The sequence below is a fragment of the Poecile atricapillus genome, chromosome 11 (assembly GCF_030490865.1).
Source record: "Poecile atricapillus isolate bPoeAtr1 chromosome 11, bPoeAtr1.hap1, whole genome shotgun sequence".
NCBI lineage: Eukaryota > Metazoa > Chordata > Aves > Passeriformes > Paridae > Poecile > Poecile atricapillus.
The window spans coordinates 18,017,942-18,030,179 of NC_081259.1; the positions used below are offsets into that span (position 1 = coordinate 18,017,942).

At 45.1% G+C, this 12,238-nt stretch overlaps 1 protein-coding gene across 2 annotated transcripts in view; it reads left to right on the plus strand.

Moving 5' to 3' along the window:
* HMG20A (high mobility group 20A) overlaps positions 1-12,238 on the plus strand; it is a 176,731-nt gene that overhangs the window by 55,976 nt on the left and 108,517 nt on the right. Inside the window, exon 11 of one of the 2 annotated variants that reach the window (XM_058846453.1) lies at positions 10,123-10,142. The exons of the other annotated variant lie outside the window; for it this stretch is intronic. The gene's annotated coding sequence lies outside the window, so the exon portion shown is untranslated. Of the gene's footprint in view, positions 1-10,122; positions 10,143-12,238 lie in introns of those variants that run through there. 2 annotated transcript variants of the gene reach the window in all.

Consider the following 12,238-nt stretch of genomic DNA (forward strand, 5'->3'; position numbering starts at 1 on the left):
GCATTGCCCACTGATGCGTTTGATTAGGTGCATTTGTTTCTGTTTAGGTACTCGATAGTCTGACTGTAAAATTATCAGAGGTCTTATCTGGGCAATAAAAGGGAGTAAAATGCCTTTATCCTCCACCTCCAACAGCTGCTTTGTTGCTCAGGTTGTGGCTGGCGCTGTAGTGGAACCAGTGGCTTCCCTCCACTGCAGCTGTAGAGGTAGTAAGGTAAGAGGGCACAGGGCTAATTGAGATGCCCATGTGAGGGTTGCAGTAGTTTACCCTCCATAAAATTGAATTCTTGGGTCCCCTAGACAGAGGAAAAAAATGGGAGAATTACCAATGAATCTCCAAATGGATTTTGGCTGCAACAGGGCAGTCCAGACACAGTAGCTTATATAGTTCTAAGGTGGCTCTGGGGAATTACAACAGCAGTGAAGGTGCTTACTCTGGGAGAAGATTAAATTCTGCACATGAACTGTAGGAATTGAGCATGTGGGGCCAGCTATGACCTCAGCCCCACTGCTCTGTGTGCTGTACTCTGAACTGCAGAGTGAAATGCAGCCCCCAGTGCCTTACAATTATTAACTGCAGCCTGCATTTGAGACTTAGGAATTATTTTCTGTGGAGCACATATATAACACTTATATATATGAGTTGGGTATTTGTGTCGTGTGTTCCTCATTTCTAAAGTGTGCATTTTTGACTCCTTATTATGTGTAACGGGCTTTTGTTCTTCTGATACATGTTTGTGCAGGTGAGTGTGTGGTTAAGGATCTGCCTGTGTGCATGTGAGCACAACGTAAGTGTATGGAGAAGTCTTCTGGGAATACTGTGTTTGTTTATGATGGTGTGCTTTCTCCAGTGTACATTCTGTGCACATACAGTGCCTGTGTGTGTGGCATTTCATTTGATTGTTCTCTTTTCCTGTTTTCTGGGCTGAACAATTAAGGGTGTTTTTTTGAGTGCATCAGATGTGTTATTTCCTTTCACAGCAATTGTGCATTTGCTAATGTCAAATTTATTCCAAATGCATATACAGGTGCAATTCTTCATTTGGTAGACATAAATCTTCGTTACATGGAATGAATGGATGTTTTGTCTGCGTGTTCAGTGTATCTGTGCTCCCTTGGTACACATACTCCTGTTGCCTATAGAAAAAAGGTGCTTTGCAGTGAAAATAATCTGTGCCTGCCTTATGTGCTGTAAATGTGTTTTTGTGAATGTGGGGGTTACAGTATGTGTGCAGGGTGTGTAGTAAATGTGTGACTCAAAATCTATGTGCTCAGTTTAATATTTGTGCCAGGTAAGCACATATTTCCCTGCATTTGCTGGTGGACTCTACAAAAGTGTTGAGTCTTCATATTGTTAAAATAACAGAAGAATTGTCCACATATTTTCTAATTTTTTTAAAATGTCCTACAGCTTCCATGGTTTAAATTTCTAAATTTCTGTCTAAGTGGTATATGTCAAAACATCAGGAAGGATATTTAAGCAGTTATGTCAGTGGAATGAAATAAAGTCATGAGTTAATGCTTTTCTGATGTTATATAAAAGAGAAAATGGTAAAGAAGGGCCACAACTAAAATACAGAATGAACAAGATCAACCAGAATAAAGTCAGGTGCTTTGCTCTTAAACTGGAGACATCTACAGCAATAGAACTCATGTGACTGTATTGCTATTTTTATGCCATCCTATGATCACACCATCCTGTCCCACATCTCCCACCCTCTAGGGTCAGTCCCCAGGAACCAGGAAGGATGATGGAGCCCTCCTAACCTTGTTGCTTCCTCCTGTCTGTCCTGCCAGGTGCTTTGAAAGTGAGTCAAGGCATTCATTATCCCATCATTTCTTTTAAAAGACCTGACACAGTAGGAATGATTGAAGCGCCTGCTGCTTTTCTCTGTAATTACCCAGTTTCCTTGTTGGGACTGAAATTATTGCCTTGCAAGAGGGCAGTGTCCCTATTGCCACGTAAGAGCTACCCAAACACAAACCTGCTTGGCTACCACCAGCACCAGTCCATGTATCCAGACATAGAAATGGTTTTCCTTGGCTGCTGGGTTGTACTGGGGAGTGTGACCAGGCTCGACCAGTGAAGCTCCAAGCACAGCTGGCTGAGTTGGTGGTGTGCTGGTTACAAAATCTTACCCCTTTTTTGTCTCCCTTTTCATGGCAAAAGGTACTGCACTGAAACAAGGGACAGCGAGCTGTAATTAGTCCTCAAACAACCTTTGCTGTGGATTGCCCAAATGAAGGCCTTGCCTGTAGTCTGTGGCAGGAACAGGAGGACAAAAGCCCTGAGATCATCAGCCCTGTTGATTACAGCATGGTGCTAATAACACCAAGGTTGTGGGTTTGTACCCTGTATGGGCCATGCACTGAAGAGTTTGATTTGAGGATCCTTGTGCAGCTCTTAATATGCTGTGGAGGAACAAATACAGGCAAAATGGAAGTCACAGGAATAGGATGATGGTTGAGAAAAATTCTCACTCAATTATGGAGCATCTTCTGTGGACTTTGCTTTTTAGAAGGTGTTCAAGGAGTGTGTGCAGCTATTGCCAAGGGAAGTTAGATCTGGAGCTATCAGGAAACACAAAAACCGGGAACAGATGAAGTTTTCTCAGCAAAAAGTAGGAATGTGCCAAGGATGGTGTGAGACACCAGAGGGAGCTGACAGGGATTCCTGTAGGTATTTGTTGGACAGCTGCTATTCAAAGCCTGAAGAGTTAACAAATAACTAGAGCTGATGCTCAAGAACTGCCCCTCTGCAGTCTGTTGAGTTCTCTGTTTTCACCTGGGCTGCAAATTCCTCTCCAGAATGGATGCTGGAGTGTCAGTAGATAGCAAGGTGAGAAAAGGGGGAAAAGAAGATTAGGTTGAAGGATCAATGAGGTAAATGATCCTTCAGCCTATGCTAAGAGAGCTATTTGTAATAAGCAAGGAGGCAAAAGCATGCTGTGTAGCCTCAGGTGTGTGTGCAAATCCTGTCTCAGCCCATGGGGCTTTCCTGGAGCTCAGCTCACACTCCAGCTGCCTGGCCCTGGCTTGCCCCTTCCCTTGGCAACACATGCTGCCTCTCCCCTGCCCCCTCTCCCTCCAGTTCCTTGTGACAGGCTTAGAAATCCTGGGACCCCTGATGCTGGAATGGCATTTTGGCGTAGCTGGAGTTGTTTATAAGCACAGAGCTTTGATGCGGTCTCCAAAGTCTCTGGAGAACTGAGAAGGGCTATTTTTCATGTGATGCTTTTGGAGAACGCTATGGGAAAAGGTCAAGGGACAGAGTGGGAACGCGTAGGTCACATACTCATTGGTTTAGGGCACCACGACAACATTGGTTCTTTAAGATCTCAGAGCCTGCTTTGTAAAAATAAGCACCTCTCAGTGAGCTGCCTGGGAAAGAGCAGGGACGTGCCTCCTGCAGCGGATGTTCCCGCGTTCTTTGCAGCTCCTTCTCTTGCCCTGGCCTTCGCTGTGTCTCAGCATCCCTGCAAACTGGGCAGATCTCACACATGGTGTGCAGCATCCTAAAAAGCCTCTTTGCCTTCTGCTTTGACCTTTGTAATGCAAGGAGATGTTCTGTAAGCAGGGGCTTTCTGCGCCTGGCACAGACTGGGTCTGGCAACAGTGCTGCAGGATTCCTTAGTCCATCCCTATATCACCACCCTGGGTCTATGAGCAATAAGAGCTCAGGCCTGAACAGCTGTTTGCCCTTTGATTTATCATGTTATCTTTGTCATTTAAACTGGGATGGAGGGAAGCAGTCTAACAAGTCCTGTTTCCTTCTTCCTCCCTGATTCACACATACTACAACTACCAGCCGGAGTGTGGGGGCTATGTGAAGGAACAGGAAGCAGAGGGGTGAGGTGGCAAGTCATTTACATTGGAAATATAAGCTGAATGTGCATTTCCCTACTGCTGCCATCAATCACTCAGATTTCCTGTATGCTATAGAACAGAGGAGTGGAGTTTGCTTCCCGCTTCCCCCGGGAATGGAAACACTCATTTGTTTCGCTGCCTAGAAATGCTGATCACTCAAAACATTTATTGTTTCAGAGATACATGCAGTTCTGAAGCTGAATTTTTCAGCTTCCTCTTATCTGGTCTTCAGAAATGTCTTCAGATGTCCTGCAGACCTGGGGAATTACTCTGCTCTGGTTGAGATGTGAAGGAGCTGCTGCAGTAGCTCAGGAAAGCCCACAGGCAGCAGAGCAGATGCTTTGCTGCAGAACCCTGGCAGATGCCCTCTGGTCTCCATCAAACCGTTTCTTTAGCTTGGTCTGGCACCTGATCCAATGAGATGAGGTTTTTGGAGTCCTAAGTCCTTCTTATTGTTGGAAACTTTTCAGTGACTATTTTATGGGGCTAGCAAATCTGTTGAGTGAAAATTACAGTGGGGAATTACATGGAGCAGAAAGATCAGCACATGTTCACTGTTCAGCTTTGTTGGAAGGGATGGGGAGAGTAGAAGAAACAGAACCCAAAATGTGGAACTGAGAAAGGAATAGAAAAAGAAGAAAACCAGAAGGAAGCAGCAGGACAAACCTGAAAGTGAATGAAAAGTCTATAGCAAATAGCAAAAAATAACTAAGTGTAGAAGAATTCAGGTAACCTTGCACACTGTGAAGATAAAATAAAAATGCCTGTGTATTCACTGCCCTTGTGATAATATGAATGTCTGGCACACTTCTGCCTTCTTTGATGGGATCTGATCTCTGATTAAGAAACATCTTCCTCTCATTTAACCATCTCTCATTAGTCAAATTATTTTCCTGCAGAGGAAATGCTGACTTCATTCCTGCATGGGGGCGCTTGGACTATGGACAGTTGGGGATTCATGGATAAGCGAAGGGATGGGGCACTAAAACTCTCATGTGATTCCTGCAGCCCTTGTTTGGTGATGGCAGGGCATCTCCCAAGTTTCTGTGGTGGCTGGGACTGGGATGTTGTTGGAATTCAGTTCAGTTGCTGTAATAAAGAGGTTGGTGAGGTACCATTTCCTTGAAGCATGGTGGTGGCCAGGAAAGCGCTCCTGGCTGTGGGGGCTGGAGCCCTGTTCCCTGGGGATGTGAGCTCAGCAGCTTTTATGAACTTAGCCAATGTGGGTCTGGGCAGTAACTCAGAGGGGACCTGTCGGGAAACCCAGGGGCTGGAAGGAAATGCTGCTGGTGACTCAATAGGCAGAGCTCTTCCCTCTGTTGATGTTGGAGCTGAGCCACACAGACACATCCCTCCATAATTACCCACCAGTTACTTACAGTCCATGCTTTGTAACCACTGGCATTCTCACATGTGGATTTGTAAGGCTCAAATCCATCCTGGGAAATCTGATATCACACCAGTGCCTGCAGCCTCTGAGAAGCAAGGATGTGTTTGCCTGTAGTGTGAGGTGTGTTTGGCCCATGGGAACACATCTCAGGCACGTACAGATGTTGTGACCATGCAGACAAATCATGGATTCATTGCTGTGGCTCCGTCTGTTCTGCATGCCCAGGAATGGTTGGTGTGGGATTACGTGCATATAACCCCAGAGATGTGTCATTAGCCACTGGCTCTCAGCCTGGTGAGGAGCTTTGAGGTGTCAGTGGCCTGGTGTCTGGGGAGCTGTGGGATGGTTGGGCAGCACGGGAGGGGAGAGGATGGCTTGGGAGGACAAACATCCTGCCAGGAGCCAATTCCCCGCGGTGGGATTGAGCGCGGGGGACCCCTGCTGGGCACCGGGGAAACAGCGCGCTCAGCCCCGAGCCCGGCCATCTGTTCCATGTGTTCTTTTCCATTCGCTCATTTCAGACATGAAGTCATGCGATGACTTCAGCTCCAGACATAAAACACAGTTCCAGCCGTGTTAACTGCAGTGAATAGTTGCACCTTTTTTTTGTTTCTTAATGATCCTCTTGGAAATAGGGAGGTGCTTTGTAAAGCTGACACAATTTTCGATCTGTATTGATTGCTGTGTGATATTAGCATATTTTGTTGCAACTGCTGCCTTATGCTGAGAAGTTCCTACTTCAAACTCCTTGTAAATCTATTTGACCTGCCCTTGTGCTTCCATCCAGCCACAGTGGCTGCCTCTTCTCCTTTGCTCCCCACCAGCCCAGTGTAGTTGAATTTGGTGAATGCCATTGATGGATTTGATTTTTCTTTGTGGCGATGGTGAGACTCTGGCACTGGGGTCTTACAGACCTTGTGAAGCTGTGGATGTCCCATCCCTGGCAGTGTTTGAGGCCATGGACTGTCCTGGTCTAGTGGAAGGTGTCCTTGCCCATCACAGGGGCTTGGAACGAATTGGTGTTTGAGGTCCCTTCCAACCTAAATCCTTTTATGATTCTGTAACACCCTTATCCAACTTGCTAGCAAATGCACAGACATTCTGCTTTCTCCTATCAGAGTTATTTCTGTGTAATTACTCTCTTTGCTGTGGCTGGCAGAGGAACCAACCCGCCCATGCAGTGGATAGATCCTGGCTCACCACAGCACTGCCTTCCTGTCCTGTTTGTGAGAACAGTGTTCTCTAGAATTTTCTTAGGTAACAATCAGCAGCAGGAAAATCATCTCAGCTCTCATGCTCTTTATGGGACTTAGTCACTGCTACTTCAGAGGTCAGGGCCTGTAGTCTTCCAGGGATCTGTTGTTGTAGCTTGATGAGTGATGGGCTTGGAATTGGAAAAGATGGGCTGGACATCTTGAGGGGTGCTCATTTGGGGTAAGTCACTTTGGGCTAATCACATAAAGATGTACAAAGCAGGGATAATGGTCTGATTCACCTTTGCAAAGAGCTTAGAGAACTCAGCTGACACTGCCTTTTTCTGCTACCTCCCAGCTCCAGCAATTGTTCATGACCTCCCTTAGGACTCTGACAACAGGAATTCTACTGGTCTATTAGGAATCACAACACTATAGTGCAGGGCTCTTCCTTCTCTCCCAGTGATGCTCAGTAGATGTACACAAGTTTCCACAATGTCATCATTAGGTTGCTGTGTGAAGTCACCACTTAGTGTGTTCACTGAGTCAGCTCTTCTGGCTTCCACATTAGAGCTGACTGATCAAAACTAATGCTATCCTGCAAAATAATCCAGAAGAATTTCTGCCCAGATTTCCTTCTGCATTGTTGTTATTATCTGTCAGTGCTCTAAGCAGTAATTTTTGAGGTCGTGAGCTGTTACAATCTGCTAATGATGCTGATGGAAATATTGGCTTAGAAGAACCATGGGATCCCAGACAACTTCTGGCTAAAGAATTCCAGTAGTCTGGAACTTGAAGTTAATGTCTCAATCACCATTGGACCTCTTCATGAAACCTCTAACTCTCATGTCTGGAGGAGACAATGAGGATAAAGCAAGAGGTGGTTGTTTCTTTAAGGCCCCCTGCACTGCTCCTCTCTTAATTTTCCTGCTGACACAGATTTTCCTCTCTTGCTCAATTTCAGCGCACCTGCTCATGTAAACTAGGCTGTGCCGGGTTCACTCAAGCTGAGCTTGTGTATGGTAACAGAAGCAGCACCCAAAAGCACATTCCTAGGCTGAGAGGAGTAATTAGCATGCAAGGAGAAGCCTGGCTTCAGCAGCCTCACAGATGATCCACAGAAACTAGTCAGGAAGTGAAGGAAGTGCCTTTAACTAAAGTGCCTTTAGTGAAACGTCAGGTCGCCTGACATAGGAAAATGCAGGGATATTTTAGAGAGGCTGCAGTAGAACAGGAGGCTTCCCTATTGGATCTAGGTGTTCACTTTGCCTGTATATCATTATTATTGTCTTATATACTCACTATAAACCTATTTACCTATGTATGCTAAAAGCTTTGTGCTCAGATTCAATATTAAACAAGACAAGTTAACTTGAAATGTGAATTACCACATTGTTTTACTTGAGCCTCCAGGTCAACCAGCCTTGTCTAAGTCCTGCTTTAACCTAAGTAATGTGGGTTAGTTAGTCAGCCTGTATTCAGAACACATACTTTCTTGGTTTTTAAAACCTATTTTTGTGTAACCAGGACTTAGAGATGGATAGGAAGGCCTCTGTGGCCAAATTTCAGGAAGCCAGAGTATGCCAAGTGGGAACTGGTTAAAGCTGTGGAGGAAGCCAAAAAAATAGCTGGAGAAGCCTGAGAGTTTGGGGGCAGCAGTGTCCACTGGGCCTGTGGACATTTCCAGCTTGTTGCAGTTGTGATGGCAAACATAGTCTCATAAAGTGTTTCTGTGACAGCTTGTTTTGCCATTCTGCATGCCTGGAGAAGGGAGGTACTCAGTCAGAAGGATATATGCAGCTGAATTTATATCCAACTTCTGGAACATAGACGTGATCCCTGGCAGGATGTTCTTGTCTCAGCTCTCTGTGTGGCAGACCTCCCAAAATGCCCCTCCTGGCACATTGCTGATGCCATTCTGTGTTGTTGGCTGTTCCCCATGGCTCAGTCCCTGATCTGCCCAGTGCACACCTGTGAGCAGGGCTCCAGCACTTTGGGCAAGGCCAGTGCAATTCAAGGACAAGCTGAAGTGCTCCCCAGGCCTCATGAATGGACAAAGCAACTGGTGAGCTTCCAAATTATATTGCAGGAAGGCAGGGTTCCTTGGAGTCTGGGTGGGGGCTAATCAATGTACATTCATCATTAATTTATGCATATAAGGGGCTTTTGGAGTGGAGTTGTCGTGCTGGTTTTGATAATGCTAACTCTATCCGCCCTGCCAGCTGCTGCAGTGTCGTGGTAGTTTGTGTTGCTGCATGCAGAATTATGGTGCTTTTGTGGGAATATTATGTTCCCTGAATAGAGCCCCACAGAGCAATTTGCTTCATCCTTACAAACCCATCCAAATAACTGGCAGTGCCTTACAAATACAAAACAATTGAGAAAATAAATGTATTATACTATACATCTGTGACAAAACAATGCTTTCATGTGCAAAGAGAGAAATGTGTTTGTTTAACTTACGGTCTCCCTTTTGGAAATAAATGCATTCATTTAAATCAAAATGGGATGTTCTTCTCTACCACAGTATTTTGCATGCCAGATGTAAGAAATATGCTGCTCGAGGAGCAGACAAAAAACTTGGAGTGGTTGATCTTACCAAAAGCATGTATGTAGTGCCTTATCCTAGACCCTGCCTCCCTTCCTGCAGTGTGTCCTCTACTGGAGTGGGAATCTCCTGGCTTTGTGCGTGAAGGATCTGTGTGCAAAAGCTTTGGGAGTGTGGCAGTTTGGTGTCCTGTTTACACACAGGAGAGTTTATTTTCCACTTGGGTTATGCCCAGAAGAGAGTGCAGTCAGCAGCCACGCAGCAGAGCTTTGCATTGCCATGATCATGAGGCAAATTCCTTGCAGGAGTTGTAGCAGTCCAAAAGATTTTTGATCCTTTACAGTTTTTCTGTTCAAGAAACATTAATTTCATTTATATGCAGCAAAAGAAGTGTTAGATGAGGAAACATAATCAATAAAATACAGGTTGCATGTTCTAATATTTGTTTTAAAAATGTGCCCATCTTGTAATTTTCATCTTTTTAAATGGTTGAGCTCTTGTAATGAAAGTCTGCTGCATTTCAGTTTACACATAAGCTTAACATCATCAAGCAAAGTTTGTTCTGGGAGTTAACATTTGCATTTTTGAAAGCAGCAGCCTAATCCAGAGCAAAACCAGATGAGAATGTATTATAATATAGCACATTACCAGCTGTCTGTTGGTAGGTGTGAGAACTGTCAAAAAGATGCTGAAACTTGATTTCAGTGGCTTTCCAAGCCTGGAGTTTCTTCCAATTCAGCCTGAAGATCACTGCTTCCAGGAGCAGGAGTTGTAAACAGAAATTCCAGGAATGATTATTAGAAGGAAAAATAGCAAGAAAAAGAAAGTATACACATGGTCTTCCAACCTGATCTTTTAATAATAATAATGCTCAGACCACCTTTTATTTTTCTTGTTATTCCTTAATTGAAATCACTTCTCAGATTACAGATGAGAAGGAAAGAGTTAGGAGTTTGAGCACCCTGCCAGTGTTGGCTGACACACACTGCTCTGTAATGGTATTTTTCACATGTATCATCAGGTCTGGGCAAGCATTTGATTGTATTTGTTTCAGTAGCTGGAGGGTCATCAGTTGAGATTCCAAATTTAGCAAGTCTAGTATTAATAAATACTCTTTAATTCAGCTGGAAAGCATCATGGTCTGCATCTTCCCCATCTGAAGAGTTATATCCATCTTCCTGCTGTATCCAGCCAGCCAGAGGACTCGTTATGCCCTGCAGGAAATGTGTCACCTTTCTGAAAGCCAGCACCTGTGTATTGACTGATTGACCAGCAGGACTGTGCAGCAAGGGTAGTTTGGCCTAGCTCTCTTTTTCCTCTGGATTGATTAATCAACTACTTCAAATAATTGCTGCAGTTGTGATTAATGTCAACTGCATAGCTAATCACCCAGGAGAATAAAATGACTCTGTTTGAAAAAAAAAAAAAAAGCAAAATCCTGTAAATTAGTTAATTATTTACTCTGCTCACCTCTCTAACCTTGTTATGCTTGTAAATGAATAGAAATATTGATCTTGGAGCTGATTTTTGTGTTATCCATCTTGCCTCAGTTTAATTGGGGGGGGTTCAGTGTAACCCTGTGCCCTGCTTTTGACCAAGGACATGCTTCTGCTTTGATGTGACCTGTGAGAGCGGGGCTGGAGGGACCATTGGGGTGTGGCTGAGCTCAGGATTTTTGGGGCATCCCTGAGTTAGCAGTTCCTACTCTACATGGGCCACCATGGCCCCTGGCAGCAGCACCTCCTTGGCCACCTCTCTCAGTAGCAGACTCTACCACCCAGTGGCTGCCGCTGTTAAAACAATCTTGTTTCCTCCCATTAGCTTCAACTCACATCAATTTTTTTCCATGTTCTCGATCTGCCAGTACATTTCCCCCCCCACACACGGACCAGGGACACTTTAATTACAGCCCTGGCTGCTATAACAGATTTCTGCCCCGTGGCAGCGCAGTGCCAGGGGCTGCAGGCTCACTCACAGCAGAGGTAGGTGCTTGATTTGTTCTCTGACGTGGGACAGAGACCCCAGTGCCTCCCCCTGGAGCTGCTGCAGCCAGGGCTTGTGTGCCCCAGCACTTTTCCCCAGTTCAGGAGTGCCTGGCAAAATGTGGGACTCTCAAACTGACAAAAGAATGACAGTTTTAGGAACATTATCAGGCATGTATCAGCACCAGCAACACACAAAGCTCCTCTGCTCCTGTATTTGTGCAACCTTTAAAGCCAGATGTTGTTTGCTGTCATGTCAACTCCCTGTGCTTTCATTTCCTTGCAGTTTGGATTCCAGAAAAATGTTGGGTGTCTCAGCTTTGGAAAGACTGTTTCAGACACTGTCCAGAGACCATCAGCTTGTGTAACACAGAGTTGAGACAAGTCCCATAATGCACAGGTACTGCTTGCTGGCCACAGTGTCCTGTTTTCCTTGTGAAAACTCAGTTTTAGGAAACAAGGAAAAGCAAGTGAACAGTTACTACAATATCCCTGCATCAGACAGAACCTGAGAGGAGGTTGTAGCCGGGTAGTGGTCAGTCTCTTCTCACAGGTAACAAGCAACAAGGCAAGAGGAAACAGCTTCAGGATGCACTGAGAGGTTTAGATTGGATATTAGGGAAATTTTTTTCATCAAAAGGGTTGTTAAGCCCTGGCATAGGCTGCCCAGGATGGAGTCACCATCCCTGGAAGTATTTAAAAGCTGTGTGGATGTGGCACTTGGGGACATAGGTTAGTGGTGGCCTTGTCTGTGCTGGACAAATGGATGGACCTGTTGATTGCAGGGGGTCTTTCCCAACCTCTACAATTCTGTGACTGGGAAAAAAGAAGACACCTCAGCACAGAGGGAACGATGGCTTTCTCTTCTACATCAGACTGTAGTGAACACAAAAGGGCAGCAGTTTCTAGCAGAGCTCTGGAAGAGATGTTAATGTTTTCCAGCGAGGCAGACACAGCTCCACTAAAGCATCCTGATGGCCAGACACAGGAACAGGTGTATTAGAGCCAGACCAAGACTTTCTGCCAGGCTCCATCATCAGTTCCTGCCCAGACACAAATGGTCTGAGTTGGTGCTGAGAGAGCCAAATTGTCTTTTTTTTTTTTTTTTGGCAACAGGAAGCTGAGTTATATATGTATCCTCAGGGCTGTATGAACTTGGTACAGGTGTGGCTAGTGCTACAAAGATAAAATAAGTAAAATAAAAAGAAGCATTTTTGCTGCTGGACTCAGTGGCTTGACTTTGTTTTGACGTGGTCAA